This window comes from Orcinus orca, chromosome 15, assembly GCF_937001465.1.
Source record: "Orcinus orca chromosome 15, mOrcOrc1.1, whole genome shotgun sequence".
Lineage (NCBI taxonomy): Eukaryota > Metazoa > Chordata > Mammalia > Artiodactyla > Delphinidae > Orcinus > Orcinus orca.
This window is the reverse complement of record NC_064573.1, coordinates 83,491,583-83,513,366: the sequence shown is the minus strand read 5'-3', so window position 1 is coordinate 83,513,366 and position 21,784 is coordinate 83,491,583. Positions and strand designations below refer to the sequence as shown.

Sequence of the window (21,784 nt, the reverse complement as noted above, 5' to 3'; positions counted from 1 at the left end):
CAAAATCCACAACTTTTAAGATTTTCATTTAATTTCTTCTAGACATTTTTCCATCATAGGTTTTTGTGGAGGGTTGTTGGGACTTCTGTTTAACTAAGGGTTTTAATCATATCACATATGCAATTTTGCATCCTGATTTTCCTTCAACATTGTCATAAGCACTTTAATACATTTTCTTCCTAAATATTTTAACGGCCAGTAATATATTATCCAGTGGATGTACCATAACTTAACCCTTAAAGTTATAGGAAATGCACCCTTAAAAATAATTCCACAATACATATCTTTTGTATGCAAAGCCTCTCTGTATTTAAAAATATTCCTCTGGGCTTCCCTGGTGGCACAGTGGTTGAGAGTCCGCCTGCCGATGCAGTGGACGCAGGTTCGTGCCCCGGTCCAGGAGGATCCCACATGCCGCGGAGCGGCTGGGCCCGTGGGCCATGGCCACTGAGCCTGTGTGTCCGGAGCCTGTGCTCCGCAATGGGAGAGGCCACAACAGTGAGAGGCCCACATATCGCAAAATAAATAAATAAATAAAAATAAAAATATTCTTTTGATGGCTCCTAAGTGGTTGCTACATCAAGGAATATGATTACTTTTAAGGCTCTTGATACATATGTCTAATGTAACATAAGAGTATGACATTTTTGCTACATCCTCGTAAGTCCTAGGTCTTAAAATTTTTTAGTCTAAATTTAGGCCTTTATTAAGTGAGAAATTGTAAAATCTTCATTACAAGTAAATCTCATTGTAAAAAGGAAAAGAAAAACTTCAACAATCCAAAACATTGTGAAATAAATATAAAATCAGTCCCAGAAATAAAAATTCAGTCTCCCCTATTCTCTTCCCCTCAGAAGTAGTCACATATCTTTCTAGATCTGTCTCTATTTTTATTCAGAACACACACACACACAACCACACACACTATTTTGTTTTGTATCTTACAAAGAAACGGAATTAAACCTGCTCAAAAATATATTCTAGACATCTATCCAGGCTATGTCAATACATACAAATCTACCTCTCTTTTAAAAAGCTACGTAACATTCCGTAGTGTACAGGCACCAAATTTTTTGTGTTCATCTTCAGTTCTTCCTCATTCTAAGTGATGCTGCGACAGACTTCATTCAAACTAACTTGTATCTTCTTATTAGAATATCATCAATTCCTTGAAGTGTATCTGCTAGATGAAAGCATATGGGTGTTTTTAAAATTTTGACAGGTTAGGGCAAACTGTCATCTGGAAAGGTCGAACCAATTTTATGTTCCCAAGAATATACGAGGTACCTTTTTCTCTACATCCTTGGGCAGCTTTTAAATTTTAGCCTGAGAGCCACCCCCCAAAAAAAAAACTCACTGTTTTAATTTCCATTCCCCTAATCACAAGTGAGGTTGAATTTCCTGTCATTGCTTTGATATTTTCATTTCTCTCAGAACTATTCACATTCTCCATTCATTTCTTAATTGTGTCAATTCTATTATCCTTTGTTTATACATGTTACCAAAACTTTTTCCCCAGTCTGCCACCTTGTGATTTTTTTTGTCACTCAGAAATATCAGCTTTGATGATGTTCCAACTTATCATCCTTTTACGATTTGGGGCCTTGGTCTTACCTAAATGGTCTACCCCAAAAACATTTTTCCCAACATAATACATCCTCCAACATAATAAATTCTTATATTTTCTTCTAGTACTTTTATAGGTGTTTTTGTCTTTGAGTTAGTTCTTTAATTCAAATAAAAGTCATTTTTGAATATGGGGAAGTAGAATCTTTCTTTCCAAATAGTCATTTTTCCCTATACAATGCATCAAACCACCATTGCCCAACTGTTTCAAAATACCAACTTTATTATATAATAAATTCCTATATATATATATATATATATATATAGGTCTGTTACTGGATTCTACTTGTCCATGTACCAGCTTGTCTATTCTTGTGTTCACCATTTACATTACTGTACCATTACAGTATGTTTTGATATCTGGCATAGCAAATCGTTCATCACTATTTTTCCGCTTGAAAAATTTCTTGGCCACTCTAGCACATTTAGTCCTCTGGACAAATTTTAGAAGCAATTTATCAAGTGTCCAGAAATAAGTCTCACTGGGATTTCAACTGGAATAACACTTAAGTTACAGTTTAATTTGTAGAGTATTGCAATCTTTACAAAGATGCCGTCCCTTCCAGAAACATGTAATGTCTGCCCATTTATTTAGGTTAGCTTTTAAATTCTTCAGGTAAAGGTTTTTACTTTTTTCATAAAGCTCTTGTACATTTGTGTTTTACTCTTAAATGTGTTCTGGTTTTGTTGCTACTGAGAAGAGAATTTTACTTTTCTATAGGAGTAATTACCAATTATTTGATTATGAGTGAGATCACACATCTTTCCAAATGTTGAACAAATTATACTTCTATCCAGTGAACTATCCACATCCTGCAACCACGTGTGGATTTTCATGATTTTCCTCATTGATTTGTGTGAGTTCTTTGCATGTTGAAGATATTAACTCTTCACTTATATTTGTCATAAATATTTTCCTACTTTGTGGTTTAGTTTTTGATCCTAGGGTTTTGTTTTCTCTTTCTTCTTAAAGCAGTTTTAAATGCGTACATAATCTAATACATTGATGTTAACTAGCAACAGATTTGAGTGCCCCATAGGTGCGAAGACCTGTATCTCTCTCTCACAAAAGCTGCACGGTGGGTAGTACTTTCCTCACTTAAAATAATCCAGTTCAAGTCTGTGTGACTGCAAAGCCTGTGCTCTGTCCACCTCAGCGTGCATAACTCTTTTTTCCAGATGTTTAATATTTACTTCCATATTTTCTTCCTGATTTGAAGGGCATTCACGATGGTTTGTCATTTATTACATTCCCATATACAGTTTATCTCTGGGGTGCTGAATAGGTTCCAGTGACCTGTACAGAACAAACATGATTCTACAATATGTTTAAACAATCAGATAGGGTTTGTCCCACCTCATTACTCACTATTCTGTCCAGTTCACCCAAAAAAGGGCATCTCTATAACGTTTAAACATCACATCCAGGAATACGGCCTGTCCTTCTGTTTAAGACATTCTGTCTTATCTTTCAGGATGTTTTCTGGTCTCCTCCAGGCAGACCGCACTTGTCTCGGTGAGGCTGTGCTTACCTGTTTCTTGTTTTTTGTTGCATTGTGATCAGAGCCTGCTGTTTTGGTTGTTTTTCCATTTAGTTTCTGCCAGGTTATTTTTAGTATTCAGAAAGCTATGACTTTTATATACACATTGTGCGCCCAGTCACTTTCTCGATTTTTTTGTCTGTTTTTTCTGTTATTCTCATTTTTTTAAGCCAACAGCATCTACAAATGTTTCCCTTCTTTTCATTTTAGAGCCTCGCCTCAGTCTTATTTCATGTATTCCTGCTTTGACAAAACTTACCAAAAACATGTTAAATACCCCAAATTTTAATTTGATTCTGATACTTTTCTGTTAAGCATAGTATGAATAATTAGTTTAACATATGTGTGCCTTTCGCATTAAAAAAGTGCATTTTTATGGCTACGTTTTAGAAATAAAGAATTATTTATTTTAAAAATCAATTATTTATTTTTAAAATCAAATACCTATCTTGACCTTAGTTTAGCTGGTAGTTTAAAGTCAACGTGAACTGGACGGGAAAGACCACTTCTCTTCTAGAAAGACCTCTGAAATGGCCTACCTGGTCTCCCCCACTTCGACTCTCCACCCCTACATTCTGCACGCAGCTGCTGGAGTGGTTGTTTAAACATGCAAATATGATTATGTCACTCCCCTACTTAAAACCGAACCCTTGTAATGGTTTCCCATTTCACTCAGGGTGAAATAAAACATCCTTAACCTGCCCTACAAGACCCTACACGATCTGGCCCCTGCCTAGCCACACTTGCCCCTCACCCACCATAATCTATCCACACGTCATTCTTTCAGTTCCCGGAATGGGCAAAGCTTCCCCCCTTCTGGGCCTTCCTACAGGCTGTTCCCCTGCCTGGAAAATTATCCCCCATCTCATTCTACACTGACGCCTACTCACCCTTCAGATCTCAGCTCAAACCTTATTTTTGCAAAAAAGTCTTTCCTGGGCCCTCTTTCTGCAATCTAAAATTTGGTCCCCTTTTTACACTCTCTCATAGCCAATGCTACTTCACTTTCACAGCAGATACCAGTTTATGATTCTACATGCAGCTGCGCGATTGTGTTTAATTTCTGATCTCCTCTCCCCCCATAGATCAATTACAAGAGAACAGGGTCAAGTTGATTTTGCTGACCACACTACAAACATTCATGCATATATGAATGAAAGAAAAACACCTACAAAGCCCCTAATGGTATCTCTTACATCTTAAAACGATACCCATCACATTATTCAATAAATATTTACCGTTAAAACTCTGATACTGCCTGCAAACTCCATAAGAATCCATTTTACTCAAAGGACATAAAAACTAACCTGAATCTGCTGCTGCTTCAGAAAAACACATACACAAATTTACATCACTAGGAAGTAAGTTCTGTTTACATATTATGAGAGTTTTATGTAGTGTTCAAGTTGCTGATACTTTATTCTCAGGCAACTAATTTTTATGCCTTATTTTTAAGGTATGTAAAGCACTATGAAAAGTGCTTTGTAAAATACTCTTTCAGAAGTCTAATGTATTAACAGTACTTGGTAAAAATATAGCAAAATCAGAAATTAAACAGCATTCAAAGTTGGCTATCTGTAGTATTCTGTAATATACATATCTGGTCAAAAAAGAAAATATAAATTATATTGTAAATTAAAAATTCCTTCAGATCACAAAGGCCAATAAAATCAACATTATATACCACTTTACACTCTACAAAGACTTTCACATACATCATATGACTGAACTTGGTGGGACAGAGCAGGTATTAACATCATTTGTAGAAAAGAAAACTGAGGCTTAGAGTAATTAAATGTCCTCCCCAAGGTCACAGGACTTGAAAGTAGTAGAGTCACAATTACAACGGGGGGAGGGGTGGAGGCTCCTACATGTAAATTTCTGAACCAAAGAGAACTTCCATCATAAAAGCTTAGGCTCTGTAATTAGTGTAGATTTGTGCTCCCTTCACTAAAATGTCATTTCACTAGAGAACGACAACCAAAGAAGCTGTTTAAGTATCAAGTTAAAACATCCACTGCCATCAATCCAGGAAATGGCTAAATAAACTATGGTGCACTCAAACTATGGAACATGATGCAGCAGTTCTGCAAAATGAGTGAATGCATCACATGCTAACACTGAAAGCTAGAGTACACTTGTACTTGTTAAAACAGTCAAAGATAATACAAGTACACACATTGTTTAGATCGTAAAAACATTTTTAAAGATCTAGAAGGATACACACCAAACATAATAGTTGTTATCTCTGGGGACAGAGATTTGTAGTCAAAGACTTCAGCCCATCTCTGTAATGTTTTAATTTTTACAAAGAAAATGCTTTACTTTGCTAATTTAAAACTAATTTTTAAAATTTAAATTAACCTGTGGGTTGAACACGAAGGTCATTTTTCTGTTCTAAAAAGCTGTGCATCTACCAAGGAAGTAGGGCCCCCCCAAAAAAGGACAAAATATAGAAACAAAAACAGTTCGATCCTTTTAAAACAATAAACTATCACAAAACGTTCCTTTAAAAAAAAAAACAATAGCTCAGAATTTTTAAAAAACATCTAGTCTCCTTTGTTGCAATAAGACAACCAATCAACTATCAACTAGAAAAGTCCGGAACAGGCTCCTCCTAGAGAGATTTAGTTGTTAGAGTTCGCAAGGAAGGTTTCACAAAGGAGCTGAGTTTTGAGGGAAATGAGAGGTGACTTGGCAGAGAGATGCGGGAAGATTAAGCCAGATGGGGAAATGTCTGGGAGGTGGATATGTTGAGTTAATCAGAAGCAGGGCACAGGGAGAAAACTGGAGTAAAGTCCTGAAAGAGGAGAGGAGGTTCCTTTGGATGTGGGAGGTGAGAGGGAGCTCGACGGCGCTGCCATCCAGTTTACCTGGGTTGAGAATCCGGCCCTTGTTATGGTCAAACAATGGAGGCGTCCAGCGGCAGCAGCGATCGGCGCTGGGTGCCGGGAGGGTTCCTCATCACCTGAGTAGGATGCTCGGCTGGCTCTGCTGGGACGCGAGGCGCTCTAAAAAAAACCACAACATCACATCATGCAGCCAAGCTTCTCCGCGACACAGCCTGGCTCCCTGATCCCACGGCGCGGCCATTACCGCCTCTCCGCGGACCCGCCTGGAAAGGCTCCAAGGCGCGGCTTCACGGGTTTCTAAAGCTGTTTTGCTCCCCCTTCCCTCAGCTCCAACAACAATGGAGCCCGGCTCGGGAGTCCGGCTCCCGCGGGGCCTCCGCCCGGCCTCGCCCCTGCCGCTGCACCTCCGCCGCCGCGCACCCTGCCGCCATCTGTAACCCCCGCTCCCCGGCACTGCGGGCCCACGCCGGCTCGCCGAGGCCAGAGGCCAGGCTGCCCTCCCCGGGGCCGGCCCGGTGGCCGCCAGGCCGCCCAGCTGCGCGGTAGCTGCTCTGACCTTTCCCACCGATGCCCGGGCACCCGCCCCGGCTCGAGGCCCATCCTAAGTGATGGGTTGTTTTTCTTTTCTTTAATCCACTCATCCTTCTTCCGACCCCGAGCCCACTCCCCGGCCCCCGCCCCCCACCCCCGCCTTGACTCAGAGAAGAAATAAAGAGACTGCAGCTCGGCCGCCGCACAACTCACTCCAAGTGAGGGGTTGAAGCGCCCCAGGCCGCGGACTCCGCGCACCCACCCTCCCTCTCCTCAAGGGACACCTCACAGGTGCGCCTCCAAGCCGCGCGCGCGCGCTCCGCACACCCAGACGCCTCCGGGGGACAGCGCGCGTGCGCACGCACGAGGCCAGCGAGCCCCAGGGGAGCGGGGGCCGCACGCATGCGCGCCGCCCGGCCCTCTCCCCTTCCCCCCTCCCCTGCCCCCGCCCCCGTTGGCCGCCCGCGCGTGCCCTCCCCCCAGTCCCAGGCTGGTCCCGGGTACCCCCCAACCCCCACCGCCCAGCGCGCGCGCGCTCCCGCTTGCCCGCCTCGCTCCTCCTCCCCCGCGCCCCACCCGGGCCCGCGTTACCCCGGGCAACCGCAGTGCGGCCGCACCTGAGCTTTGCGCCTGCGTCCCACCGGCCAGACCCTCCCTTCCCCTCGGTCCGTTCCCCAACCCGTAACAGCTGCGGGAGGGGAGCGTCGCCCCCTCCCCGGGAAGTGAGTATCGATCGGCCTTCCCCGCCCCTCCCCGCAGACACAGACCCGCCGCCGCGCCGGCGCCTCTGCCGCCCTCCCGGTCAGCGTGGACAGGCCTCGCCGCCCCGGCCCCCGCTCCCAGCGTGCACCGCGGCGAGCGCTCGGGTGGGAGCCGGCGAGATGCGCTCGGCGGGCGGTGCCCACTGACCTCCCTCGGCGGCCGGGCCGGGGCAGGGCCGGAGCCGGGAGCCAGCCCCGCCCGCCGCCCCGCCCATGGACCGCAGGCCCCCGCTGCCGCCCGCCGGGAGGACCGCGCCGAGGGGGGGAGCCGCCTGAAGGACCGCGACGACCGCGCCCGCAGGTGAGGCGGGGCCCGAGGTGTGACCGAGTCCAGCCCCGCTCACCTGGCGGTACCTGCAGTGAGGCTCTGCGGGCGCCGGTGGGGGGGCGGAGGCATCTGTCGCGGCAGAAACTCATTTAGATAATTTTTAAAGCCCTCACTGCAGGGGGAGGGGTGCTCCCGACCCACGGGCTGGGGAAGGGTGTCCCGTTGCGGAGACATCTCGGGGAGAAAAACCGAGAGGTGGAAAGGAGGGCAAAAGTGAGGCGCAGCGACTCCCGCGCCGGCTGCCTGCAGGGTCTTCCAGCCCGTTATGGGGAGGGGGATGCCCTTGCCAGGGCTCCAGTCGAGGCTGCAGTCCGTCCCCACCGCGCACCCAAGCCAATCCGAAGGGGGAGGAGAGGACAGCCCAGGGGCCGCTTCTGCCAGCCCCGGGGTGGGATTGTAGGGTGAGGGATCCGCATTGCAGGTGCACCAGGAGCGCCCGAGGGCCTGGCCCTGCTTTGTTTGGGATGCTGTGGGGAGGAGGCCGTCTGAATCCACATCGCTATTTAAATGCGTTTTACCACCTCGTGGACGTTAGAGACCCTCCCAGATAAGTTGCATTGTCTCCTGTCCTGATAACCCTTTACGTAAGTACTCTATCTTTACAGCCCCTTTCTAAGGCTTTGATATGGGCTTTAGTTTACCCTAGATAACGATTTGCTTGTGATTCATGAAACTGAGCATAATGCAAATATGCAGCAGAGCTCCAGGCTCGGCGACAGAGCTGCCGTCTGCTACAGCGAGTTAGTCTAGTTTATCTAACTTACGTTTTCATGCTGACCTGTATTAATTTTAAGCTTTGATATTGAGCCGTATGATCTATTCCAATTATGCAAATGAAGTAGTCTGAGAGGAAGTATGATCGTGCTCTGTAATTTAGGTTGCAGTAATCGATCTTATAACAAAATACAAGCTGTCATACGGTAATATATTACACATTTCCAGAAACCAACCTGTAAGAGTGTTAAAGCTAGAATTGACGTTTTAATACTTTTAAGTTTGACGTTTATTTAAAGAGCATTGTTATTGTTTTATTAAATGGGTTTTGTTTTGTTTTGCACAGTCAAGAATTCTCTTGCATTTTCTTGCCGTTGAATTATAAGGAAAAGAATGCTAACATTTAAAGTGACTTTTACCTCCAAAGACGTTCTGAATTCATTTCTTTAGGCTAAATGTTCATCTTACGTGAAATATTTTTGGAGAAGGTTTTAAAGCTTATGGTATGTTTATGTGTATATACACATATGTTTACGTATACATACACACTATTGGAAAACCTTAAAATAAAATAGTTTTTATTGTTCCTCTGCATCATGTTATAATTACTCAGTAAATTCAGTTTAGGTATATTTAAAATCTAAAGTACCAGGCAATAATTTGTGTGTATCAGATTTCTACTGTAGCACATGTAAATACAACAGTCTAACAAACAAGTTTCTTGAAATTAGATATTTTTATTGTTAATTCTTTTTTTTAAAAAATGAATCCTTTTACTTACGACAGAAAATCACTCATGTGGGCGCTTAACTCTTTCATCTGTCATTCGTTGCATAAATTCATTTTAACATCATCATTACTTGATGGAGTGCATTTGCAGCAATACTGATGTTAACAGTGTTGAGGCTTTTAAGAAATACTTATTTTTATATTATATTTATAATTTTCTTATATTTCTGGCAAGAAAAGACATGAGCCTTTTTTCTTTTATCTGGAACAAGGTCAGCCATAAAAAGTTCTTAAGATATAGTGGGCACGCTATGTTTATTAACTAAGATAAATTGTAGCTACTGGATTGGATATCCTTAAAGGGCAGAAACTAGGCGCCTTTATATGCTTCACACACCAAGGGTGCAATAAATGTTTGACTCAGATTGACGTTCCAGACTAGTTAGGTAGGTGCTAGCTTAGTGACACCAATTTTCACATCGCCAGCTTTGACATTTAAACCTGCAGAAAGGTTGGGTAGGGAAGTGAATGTGTCCTAATTGTCTTCAAGTATTCAGGGTCTGTCACGCAGCAGAGGGATTTTCTATTTCCGCGAGTTCCAAAGAAGACAAGTAGTACTTACAGGAAGAGAGACTTCACTTTGACATAAAAGCACAAGTCGCTTATGATTAGAACCTCCAGTGACAAAAGGGGCTGCTCTTTCCCTGCGGAGTTTCCGGATAAGCTGGTCCCCCGCTGGGCAGGAATGGCTACTAGGAGGTGTCACACTGGCCTGGGAGAGGCCTCGTGAGGGGGGGGCACTGAGGGACTCCAGTGGCATCTGGATTGGAGGGCATTGTGGTTCTTTTTTATTTCTTACTCTGGCTTCTGCAGTTGTGGGCATGACAACATCCCAGACACCTACTTCAACCCTAGGAAGACTTTTACTGGGGTAGAGGCCACCCTGATATCAGAGGTGATTCTAATCCTACTTTGCATTTGCGTGGGGCTTTACAGGTAATAAAGCACCCTCACGTTCAGTGTTTTATTTTAAAAGACTCTTCTTAATTACGCTGATTTGTATTTCTTCTTTTGGCTTTTATTTTCTGTAATAAACATTTAATCAAGAAGAAAATTACCCTTTTCTATGAAGGCAAGCAGAGGAGTCTTTTTTTTAAAGCTCTTTTTAAAAATGGAATGATGTCAGTCATTCTTTTGAGAGTCAGCATGTTGTGCAGGTGAATAGATTCTTAGCTGAAATTATTTTTTGAAAGATACTGATTAAGGGCTGATTCTTGTGCTTGCTGTGCATTTTAGTTTCTGTTTATTTCATTGGTCAAACATGACTCAAATTCCACAGCAAAAAGTCCATTCATATCCACTAACAGTAAGTTGCACTGGACTTTTTTCAGTTTGTCTACCTCGTTTTTAAATACATGTTGGCAGGTAAAACACAGCTGAGGAGAAGCAGCATTTCAGCGGACCGAACAGATTAGGTGGATTGGAGTTTTGTGTTTGAAGAAGAAAAAGACGTGTCCCATTTGTACTAAGTGAAATCTGGGAATGATAATTTATCAACAATAAGAATGATGCTCTATCTGTTATAACAAAGATTAGGCTATTGACTGTCAATCACAATACATGTATTAAGTGGATCAGTGGGGATAGGACTCTGTGGCCCAGGAGCAGAGCAGAGCTTCCTGTAAACAGCAGAGAACCCAATAAATGCTGTCTGCACAAGGATTTAAGTGGAACATGATGGTAAAGAGGCCAGTTGAGTTAAACCAGATTCTGACCTCTCCAATTTAGGAAGAAGTTAGAGGGGGGAAAACAGTTCTGAATTAATATATACATGTAATTAATTTTTAAAAACCTTTAAAAAATAGTTCCTCTCTTTTGTTCTCTAGCAGATGAGTTTGTCCCATACTTTTGTGGCTCTTATCCACCAGCTGAATTTGGGTGTGATAATTTAAATAAGACAAAGATTTTAAAATTTTGTTTGAACCAGAGGTGCATCGTTTATTTATACTCTATGCACGAAAGGAAAAGAGAAGAATACTAAGTTCTTCTGGTAAACCAAAAAATAAAATAAGGAAATCTTACAAGTATTTATTCCTTCAGGGGAAAAAAATCACAGATGCTGCTTTAAATATTATGAGCAGAACAGCAAATTATCAAGTAAGGCAACCAGTTAGAAAGTGGCCTTTTTAGAAGTGAAAGGTTACATTTTACAGCTCCTCACCATGCTCTCTGAAGGCATCTCACAGATGTCTTAAAAGACGTCTTTGTTAATCAGAAAACAGGAGTTTATGTTTTTATGGGAGTTTCCACACTGGGGAGCAGACTGAAATGAATACCTTAGTGATTATCCCAGTTTACCACTTTATCAGAAATAACTGTTTGAAGCAAGAAGTCTCTACTCCTCTGGAGCTGTAAGGGAAGAAGTGTTCTCCTCTTTTCAAGATTCTTTCTCCTAGCCAGATTCTCAGGATTGAGCAGTGAAATTCCATCGGCTAGCACAAAAGAATAAGCCGGAGATGCTTAAAGCTTACAATAAAGGAGAGGAAAAAGAAGAACACTTTTAATAAATGGAATTCTAGGCATGTGATACTCTGCTGCTACAATGTTTCTCTTTGTTGCCTCTTTGACAACACTTAATATGTTACATTTAGATAGTATAGGATCCATTATCCTTTGCTCTTGAGACTTCTTCCCACCCTACTTCTAAATGCACCCTGGACCCCTGTTATTTACCATGTAGGTAAGAGGGTTTATGAGGCATTTTTTAAAATAATTTTTTAATTATAATTAATTATTTAGTCTGCACTGGGTCTTAGTTGCTGGCACGCGAGATCTTTAGTTGTGGCATGCAGACGTCTTAGTTGCGGCATGTGCAGGCTTCTTAGTTGCAGCATACAGGATCTAGTTCCCCAAACAGGAATCGAACCCGGGCCTCCTGCATTGGGAGCGCAGAGTCTTACCCACTGGACCACCAGGCAAGTCCCTATGAGGCATTTCTTATGTGACATTGCTCACACATTGCTGCCACGTATCAATTATAATTCCCAGTATTATTACAGTACTGTTTTTCTTAAAGTTACTCACTCCACCTAGAAATGAGTGGCACCATACTCTTAAAGGGCCATCTTTGGTGCAAAGTCAGTGTGAAAACATTAGCTCCCCAAGGTACAGTTCCATCACTGTCGTGGCTTAATAATCCAGGGACCGCCATATTTTTCTAATGGTTTCTATCTAATTCTTTTAGTGATGATCAAGTGTAGGAGGTTAGGTTCCTGCCATACTCCAGACATTGAAGGAGGCTTTCTTTTTGCCCCTGTCTCTCCAACTGTCACAAGTGTCAACTCAGGTAAAGGGCACTGGTATTATTTTTCCCTCAGTGGCTGTGGCATTTGGGAGCAGATCCAGTTTTTAGAAATATGTCTTGCACATTGACAAGAAAGATGAAGAAAGGCTTTGTTGTTTTTTAATTTTCTGTTCCCATAGATAAGTACATAGCAGAGGTTATTAGGTAGGGCCTATTCTTTCCAAGGAGGGGTCAATCCTTGTCTTTGAGAGTGAGTCATCTTTATCTTTTGGTTAAGTCCTGGTGACCAGACAAGAAATCCTGGTGGAACAGAGCAGCAGCTTTCAGCCACTGAGATACTTGCTCACAGACATGCCCTATTGCACCGGGTCAGGGGAGGCGGGGACATAGTCTTTGATGACAGAGAGAAAGGCTGTGTCATCCTTCTCAGCCTCTGCATTGTGTGATGGGTTTCAAGTGAGGAATTAGTTCCCATCAAGAAAGTGCTGGAGTCAGTCTTTGACAGAAACAGTGTTCTCAATATAGTAAGGCTGTGGTATTAGGACCTGGTTCAGAGATGAGCAAAGCCCAACTTTATTGTTTGAGGGCAAAGGCAGGGTTTTGGGGGGAAGACAAAATAAAAATCTGAGTTGGAACAAATATGGCCAGAGGTGAGACCTTCTTGGAGACAGTTAGGAGGTGTTCTCGTGTCTCATCCACAGTTGTAGGATGGAACTCAGAGCAGTTTAGGATGATCATTGACTGGAAAGGTGCATTGACTTCTCCCCCCCAGCAGGCTGCGGGTGGAGTAGAGCGCCTTCCCACGTAGGCTCGGGGGCCACCGGGACTGGACCTTCCTGGGCAGCTTATCATCACAAGTCTGAAACTCAAGTGGGAAGCAGATTATCCATCTCTGAGCCTTAGAGGAAAACCGAGTGAAGTTAGAAGTTGTTAAGCAGTTGAGGCCAGTGTCTCCCTACCAGAGATGCTGTGAGTCTTCGGTACGTTAGTGTTAGTCGCCCACAGAACTATAAATCCCTGCGGGAAGGTTGACATGACAGCGCAGACTGTTGAACCCTAAAGTGAACCCCGTCACTCGGCTTCTTGCACCTGTGCATGCAATGCGTCGACACCCTTTATCAATGCTGCCCAGTGATAGAGCACAGCTTCATCCAGCACATTAACAATCTGCCTTTAGAAGTCTCATAAGCCTACTCCGTCTTTTAGATGAAGGTCCCAGTTTTTTGTTTGTTAAAGCTCTCGTGTTCACAATCTATAGGTAGAGCATCTGGCTGCTTCCGTCCAGTTTTTGCATAATCCTGCCAGGCTATTTTTCACAATTTCGTCTTGACATTTAACCACCTCTTCTGATTCTGAATGATACAGCAAATGTGTAGGGCCTTACAGCTTTATTTACAATCTGACCTGTAAATTGTGGACTCCAATTATAAGAAGACACATTTAATGTGCCAAATCCAGAAATAAAATATTTCAGGAATCTTTTTGATGGTCATTTGTCAGCCTTGGTACATAAGTATCTTCTACATCTGGCGAGATTACTAAATGGTCACATGGAAATCATTGCCCTGTTTGAATAAGACAAATTTGAATGTATTTACAAATGCCACCCCCCCTAAAGGGGAGAGCTGAGCTGCTCTCTTTGATGTGAGCCTGACAAATAATGTAGCTCATACAATGCTGTTGAACTACACTGGGGAAATTGGAGCATACCACTCCTGTCGAATTATCCCTAGCATCCCCTTACATGTGCATGTACAAGGCCATGGGCACAGGAGCAAGATGAGGAAATTAAATCCTTAGGAGCTACTAAGGTGCTGTCTGGGGAGTGCCAAAATGTCTGGTTACAAGGACTCCCTGCCAGCCTCCAAACGACCTTATACCATGGAGGACCTGATCTGGGACAAGTGCAGCATGGATAAGAGCTGCCAGAAGGGACCGGTCAGTCTGAAAAGGATGCCTGGTCAAAGATAGCCTGCACCATGTTATTCACCAAAGGGAGAATGTTTCTAAAATGGCCCCAACGTAGGGTAACACGAGGACCATTAGAAACGTGAGTTCCTCCCCACGTGAGGTGCCCTCGCTATTTTCACAGTTGACCGCAGTCAGAACGAGGGTCAGAAAAAGAGTAACAAGGAAAAGCAGCATTACATGTTGCACTGGGGGCAATATGTCTTGCCTTTGGACGTACCCTACAGAGGCAAGACGAATACAGATCCTTCTTTGTTGACAACAGTTTGCATCCCAGAGAATAATTTTCTTTTCTGTGAGCTACTAGTCTTTTCTCCTCAATTATACACAAGTTTTTACTGATTTACTTAAATATACCTCAAATATACCACACATACATAACATGGTTCCAAACAGTATATTTCAATGACAGTATATTATTTAGAGATTTTAAATTGTGGTTTTAAAATGTTATCAGACATATCAGATGCCCATTATATATCGATTGATTTTACCTTGTTAATTTGGGCTTTAAGAATAAGTGTTCAAAAATACCTAGCAGATGACTCACAGGGATTGTGAGGTGATAAGGTGTGTTTTTTCCTATTTGAATTTTAATCTCTTTACAAGTCTTTAGGTAAATATAAATTATTAACTACCTCACTATCAGTCCAAAGAGAATTAGGGATTTTAGAAAATAACATATAATTTACACTAACTAATGCAGTTGTTGATACTAAAAATTTTTCAGAGAAGTATGGCATCTTAAAACATTACTCAGCTAATGCAAGTCGTTTCATAGGCTAACACAGTGTAATATTGTCTGAGATTTGTAAAAAGCAAATGATGGAGGTACCAGTTTCTTACGATGTAACTCGTTTTAGTTGTATGCTCATGTTTAGGGTTACCCACTCTTAAACAATGGTCGGTAAGGAATTTAGGAAGTTCAGTTTAATGTAGCCTTTTGGCAGAAATCCCACTGCTTGGTATGAACTGATATGTGTAGGATCGTCTGTCCCTCCCCTGTCAGGTCTGTGGCGGCCGGGTTCGCATCTGTTTTATTCGTTGCCATCTCCCAGATGACCTCAGAGGCGCCTTGCTCAGAGGGGCTCAGAGAAAGGTGTTTTCTTCAGTGAAAGAGTGAACTGTGATCCTTTATATCCCCCAGCAGAGGGAAACAGAACCTTCATTTACATCCCCAAAGTCACTAAACAATATACGAAAGGATTTGCCCCAAGAGTATTTTAATAATGTAATTCTTCATGTGTCTTCCATGTTCTGCTGGAATACCTTCTTTCTTGTTCTTAGTACTGCAGCTTTTTAAAGAAGATAAATAGCTTTTCAGTTTGCACCTGTATCTTATTTCCAAACTGGGATTTTATAACCTGAGTAATTGTTTTTACTCTGGAAGTGACCTTTTCCAAGCAGAAAACCACTTTTTAAATTGGCAGCTCAACACATTTCTTTAACTTCTCCAATATATTTCTGCAAATTACAAAGTTTAAATGATGGCCCTTTTTCATGAACAGGTTTCCTGGGTGGCCATGGAGCCTGTACTTTCATTTCTCCCAGCCTGGAAATTTAAAGTGTCAGTACATGTGAAATATTAAGAGTTCTGGTATGATTTCATAAATTGCTTAGGAGTCTTTAGAAGCGTCTTAAGATTTATGCAAGTATTTAGTGGTCCTCTTAAAAACAGGAATTCCTTTGCGTTCAAGAAATGTTAAAGCCTTTACACATCATCATTTCCTAGAGATTCCCTGATGGTTTAGATCAGAGCACTCCTGCTGAAAGCGTATATTGGGTCAACTTCGATATATACATTTAATGTCTGCAGAAATATGCAGCTTTATAACCGTAAATCTGGAGTCCCTATTTGGGGGTTGCAGAATTCTCTTACATTCACCCTCTCCATTTCTCAGTTCACTTAAGCATTCACAGAGGAAAAGCAACATCTCATACCATCCGATAACAGGAGGAAAATGATTTATATTCTTAGGCACATTTTACCCGCAGCCCCTTTCTTCTGAGCCGAAGAAAGGAGATTCACACATCCTGACCCAGGACAGTGAGGCCGGTAAAGCGGTGCCTTTCTGCACACCTGCCTCACCAAGAGTTGAAGACGTGGAGAAGAAACCGTCTCCAGCAGGCACCCTGGGAGTCTCACTGATGGTTGCCTTTCCTCCAAGGTCAGGAGCCCTCTGTTATAGGAAGGAGGCTGCACGTGGCTGGGACCTGTCCCTCCTGAGCACTCCGTCACCCACGGTTTACTAGCAATCCCGGAAACCCAAGGAGAGCAGAGTAAACCTCGTCAGAAGGCACAAAAGGCCTGCCTCAGATTAGGTTGACTCTGACCCAGTGCTGAGACACGGGGCAGGACCATTCTGCATTGTGAGGGCCCTCCTGTGCGTCGTAGGCTGTTTTGCAGCACCCTTGACCTCTACCCACCAGGTGCCAGATGTGCCCCTTCCCCAGCTGTGACAACCCATAGTGTCTCCAGACCTCCAGTCTCCCCGGGGGTACCACTGCCTAACTCGGTCAGACCCGCAAATGGGGTTCACCAGCGGGATGCTCCCCCTCAAATTCTGACTGCCTACACTTGTCTCAAGTCATAAAATTTACACACCAACTCCGTGTATTCTCTGGACCAATATCACCAACTGTATCGTGCAGCAGCTGTAAAACAGTGACTGTGTAGATTCTCTGAGGAAAACGAAAATCCTCCGTGGAGGGTATTCCAAGCAGGTCGGTCAGATTGCGGAAGCAGGCCAGCTCCTCAGCAAGACCCGATGGGTGTTACCTTCGCCCCTCTTTGCTGGATTACATTTATCTCAGCAAGCAGCCCCTGTCCTCCTCTTTCTCTCCTCCCCATGCTGGTAGCCATCCGGGTTGTCACACCAGTTGTTGATCTGAACGGGCAGACTCAAACTCCATCTGAATAAAGAATGTGTTAGTGTCTGCACTTAATTCAGCCTTCTGTAGGAAGAGCAAAAGCCCCTCCTCTAACTAACCAGGAAGCCCTAAAATTTCTAGAGCAGGGAGGCTCAAGCAGGAGGGGATATGGGATATATGTGTACGTATCGCTGATTCACTTTGTTATACAGCAGAAACTAACACAACACTGTAAAGCAATTATACTCCAATAAAGATATAAGAAAAAAGGGGGGATTAAAGGTGTTTTAATAATAAAAGATTATTTTTTTAAAAATTTAAAAATTAAAAAATTCTGTATCTTCAAAACAGAGATATCTCTTTAAATTATATTACTACGATGATAAATTATCAAGTAAGGCAACCAATTAGAAAAGCAAACTTTTAGAAATTGAGTTACATTTTAAATGAGTCAGAAATAATCTCTGAAGTCGAAATGTCTTAAAATACTTGTTTGATAATAAAACAGAAGTATATAACTTTACACACATTTCCACACTGAATAGCAGAGTACGCTTATGGTTCTTTACCAGAACTATAGCTTCTTAACCCAGAATAGTGTCTGCTTCTCTGCAGCTTTAGGAGCGAAGAAACATTCTCTCTTATTCTGAGATGTTTTCTTCACAAGCATCAAGAATAAGCAGTGGAATTCCCCCGGTTAGCACTGAGCAAAAAAGAGTAGACTGGAGAAGCTTAAAACTTAAAATATGGGGGAAGGAGCAGAAAAGAGCGGAAGAGGAGTTTTAACAAGTAGAATATGGGGCAAAGGATGTTTTAACAAGTAGAATACGGGGCAAAGGATGCTCTGGCTCTGTAAGGCATGCATCATCTCCACCTGGGGAGAACAGTGGCGTTCATGGGTAAGGGCGTGGCCCTGGAGTCAGCCTGGTTTGGGATGAAGCCCCACCCAGCCACTTGCTAGCTGTGACTTAAAGGAAGTCCTTTAACCCTTTCAGCTTGTTTGCTAATGTGTGAGATGGGAGGAGGACGTCTAGTCGTCAGAGTGCTTCTACCATGTGTAGCTTGGTGCTCCCGGATATGTGAGCCCTCAGTACAAGGCAGTTCTGTTGTTTACTATGTTTATGCTGATTTTCTGGAGCTTCAGGCTGTGTTGCTGCTGCCCTCCCCTCCCCTCCCCTCCCCTCCCCTCCCCTCCCCTCCCCTCCCCTCCCCTCCCCTCCCCTCCCCTCCCCTTCCCTTCCCCCTGCATCATCCCCACCAGACTCAATTCCCTCTGGTAGAGCTTTGGTTGTAATGGGTAAGCTCAACTCTTCCCATTTCCTCTCTCTTCCATCTCAACTATTCTGAGCGGCTTTTAATAAGCAACTCAAATCCAGTCCTCGCTTTTCTATCTGATTTTATTTTCCACCACTCCCCAGAATGTTCTTTCCATGTCAGACAGTGTAATGGTCTCACTGTGACTTCCAAAACTTCATTCTCACTTACCTCCTCCTGTGTAAACCCTGACCATCCTTAAGGACCAGCTCCAGTCCCAGCCTCTTCAGACCATCTTGGTCACTGCAGTCCTTAGCCACTCGACATTCCTTAGGCACCTCCATGTGCCCAGCAATGTGTAAGGTACCAGGAACGCTAAAATGACTGGGGCATGGTCCTCACATGCCAGGGATTCACAAAGTCTCATATGAGAGGCAGGCAGGTAATTGAGAAGGAGCTTCAGGGGCTGTGACGGGTTACCCTTCCCCTAGCTCCTTACTGAGCATCCTCAGGAGGATTTAATTATACTTTGTTTTCTGTGTACTTTGGTGGCTGAGTCTTATATGCCCAATAAGCTACAGGCATAGGACTGAGTACACAGCTAGCACTTTAGACCATATGCTGGCTTGACCTTTAACCTCGAGGTGCATATGTAAAAGGAAGCTTGGTTGTTAGGCCTGTTGCAGTGCGCCTTGTAAACTCCAAAAGATAAATTAAAAAACAAAATCAATGATGATGTTAAGCTCCTGGCCATCACCATAACCTCTTGGCGACTCGAGTGGTTTCTAGGCTTGTAGAATTCATGGAACGGTGCGTTTTTTAATTGGGAGGTTCTAAAATGAAAATAAAAACTTGTCCTTTGAATAAAGTTAGCTTTATGGAAAAGTCGCTGCATTGTCCTCTTTTTTCTCTCTCTGTCACTGACCAGGAAAAGCATCGTCAGAGCTCGGCATGCGCATTTCCTGAATTTCTGAGTTTCTGCCACCACCGAAAATTGAGAAAGCGCAAAGCCAGCCCAGTTCACGCTGGCAGAGCCACCTCTCGGGTTTGGTGCTGTGCCCATGTGAGCGCCAGGAACCCACACAGTCAGCCCCCGACAGGAATAACTGTCCAGGTGTGTAAGCTGCACCCAGTGAGATCCCGTGTGTCACAGGCTCTGCAGAATGTCCTGAACAGGCACACACTTTCCCTCCCACTGAAATTAAACTGTATCTCATTTTTACATGGCTTGATAGTTTTCTGGCCTTTTTATTTGCGAGCTTCCCAAAGGCATGCATGAACTAGCTCTCCTTCCTCCTCTGCCTTATTCCCATGCCAGTCAGAGAAGTATTTCCAAGTCCTCTCATGTCACTAATACAAAAGGCACTACCTAATTGCGGGGGGTGTCAGACCAGAGACTGGGTGAGATTACCACTAATTCTCAACTAGAGAGAACGCTTTCTTAAAGGGCCACCTCAGATTACTAGAGGGAGGCCTTCCCTGGGCGCTGGCATTCTAGCAGGGAACAGACAGAAAGCCCTTCTTCTCATGGAGCTTACATTCTAGTCCTGTAAGAAAGAGCAACCAATGACCTCATTTTAGGTAGTGATAAATGCTATAAAGACGCAAGATGGGATGGGATGATGATAATGACAGTTAGAATAAAGTCCAGTTGAAGCGTTCTTGCAGTGCAGAGAGCAGCCACGGCGGGCTCCACAGTGGAGTAGCTGCGAGCCAGGGAGCGCTTGGGGATGGCTCTCCGTGTCGGAGCACCGACAGCAGCCGGTACGTAGTTCTAGGCACAGCTGTAAACGCTTTAAATCTGCGCCGCCCAATGTGGTCGCCCCCAGCCACGTGGGACAACTTAAATTTGAATTAAGTCAAATCAAAGTAAATAAAAAGAAAATTTCCTTTTCTCATACACACCAGCTACATATCAGGGGCTCAGTGTGTCATGAGCTTCACTGGACAGCAGAGAAGAGAATATTTCCACCACTGCAGGAAGTTCTATTGGATAGCGCCTCCTTATTTTTTATTTTTATTTTTTTGCCACGTGGGATGTGGGATCTTAGTTCCCTGACCAGGGATCAGACCCGTATCCCCTGCATTGTAAGCACGGAGTCTTAACCACTGGACCGCCAGGGAAGTCCCGGACAGCGCCTCTTTAGGTCAACTCATTTAATCTTCACAACAACCCCAATAAAGTAGGTACTATTTTCCCATTTGGCAGTTTTCCCATTTGGGCAGTTATACATAACTCGCCCAAAGGTGCATCGTTAATAAGTGGCAGGGCTAGGAATCAAACTGCAGCACGCTGGCTCCGGATCCAGAGCCCGGGGGTTCATCCCTACCTGCTGTGTCGCTCTGGCTCATCCCTGAGTACAGCTCATCTCTGCAGCTTACTTCCAGCTGGACTGCAGCCGATGGAGACAGTTACGCCTTGGTAAAGTCTTGTCACTGGATGCTTTAAGATTCAGCTAAGAGAAATTCTGAGCCAAGGGTTAGATCTTTCCTAATAAAAGTGTAGACCTACATTAGCACAATTTCTCCCTCCTTAAAAAGAAATGGGAAGAGGGAGCTACAAAGCACCAGGAGGATACCCAGTTTGTGTGTGATCTCCGTAAGGCTCTGAGCTCTCTATGCCTCAGTACATAAGGTTGGGAAGATAGCAAGTACCTGTCTCAGAGCTGTTGGATTTGATGAGAAGGCACGGAAAGCACTCAGCACAGTACCGAGCACACGGTACGCTAGGTACGTGGCAACTCTTGTCACTGTCAGCATCGTCACTACTGCTGCATTCTGTAGCGGCCACCCCGGGACGGAACGTTCCACAGGGTACAGAGAGCACCCAGAACTGACACCTTCTCCCAGAGCTGTCATGAGACCTTCTGGTTCCAAACTCCACACGTCTGGAGGCAGAGGAGGTGCCCGCCTTTGGAAACAGTTTGCATGTGGCTCATGGGCCTCACGTACACTTAGGCAAAGGTCTTACTCCTCTGAGCCTTAGTTCCGTAAAAAATGGGTACCGTATACAAATAGCTGATTCACTTTGTTATACAGCAGAAATTAACACACCAGTGTAAAGCAATTATACTCCAATAAAGATGTTTTTAAAAAATGGGTATCGTACCTCTCTTGTGTGATTGTTTCAAGAATTAGGTGGTTACCTATGAGCCTGGCACAGACACTTGGTAAATAATAGCCGTAATGTCGATTTTTGTGAATGATTTTCAGCTTTTCACAATTTAAAAAAATGCCTTTGAGTATGGTCTAAGTGCCTTAGACCAACGCAGAGGCTGTGTCAGGGTAGAGTTGAGGAGACGGAA

The 21,784-nt window shown here is 43.7% G+C and overlaps 2 protein-coding genes across 10 annotated transcripts in view; one reads left to right on the top strand and one right to left on the bottom strand.

Moving 5' to 3' along the window:
* The window catches only part of ZNF664 (zinc finger protein 664), a 34,948-nt gene extending 27,478 nt beyond the window's left edge, over nt 1–7,470 (bottom strand). For 6 of the 8 annotated variants that reach the window (XM_033440750.2, XM_033440747.2, XM_033440751.2 and 3 more), the window contains exons 1-2: nt 6,764–6,923; nt 6,041–6,178 (exon numbers count right to left, since the gene is read on the bottom strand). The gene's annotated coding sequence lies outside the window, so the exon portion shown is untranslated. Of the gene's footprint in view, nt 1–6,040; nt 6,179–6,763; nt 6,924–7,317 lie in introns of those variants that run through there. The other 2 variants (XM_049698615.1, XM_049698616.1) reach the window with 2 other exon arrangements.
* A 2-nt stretch (nt 7,471–7,472) lies between these two features.
* The window catches only part of CCDC92 (coiled-coil domain containing 92), a 29,714-nt gene continuing 15,402 nt past the window's right edge, over nt 7,473–21,784 (top strand). Inside the window, exon 1 of one of the 2 annotated variants that reach the window (XM_004276656.2) lies at nt 7,473–7,612. The gene's annotated coding sequence lies outside the window, so the exon portion shown is untranslated. Of the gene's footprint in view, nt 7,613–7,768; nt 8,224–21,784 lie in introns of those variants that run through there. The other variant, XM_033440744.2, reaches the window with a different exon arrangement.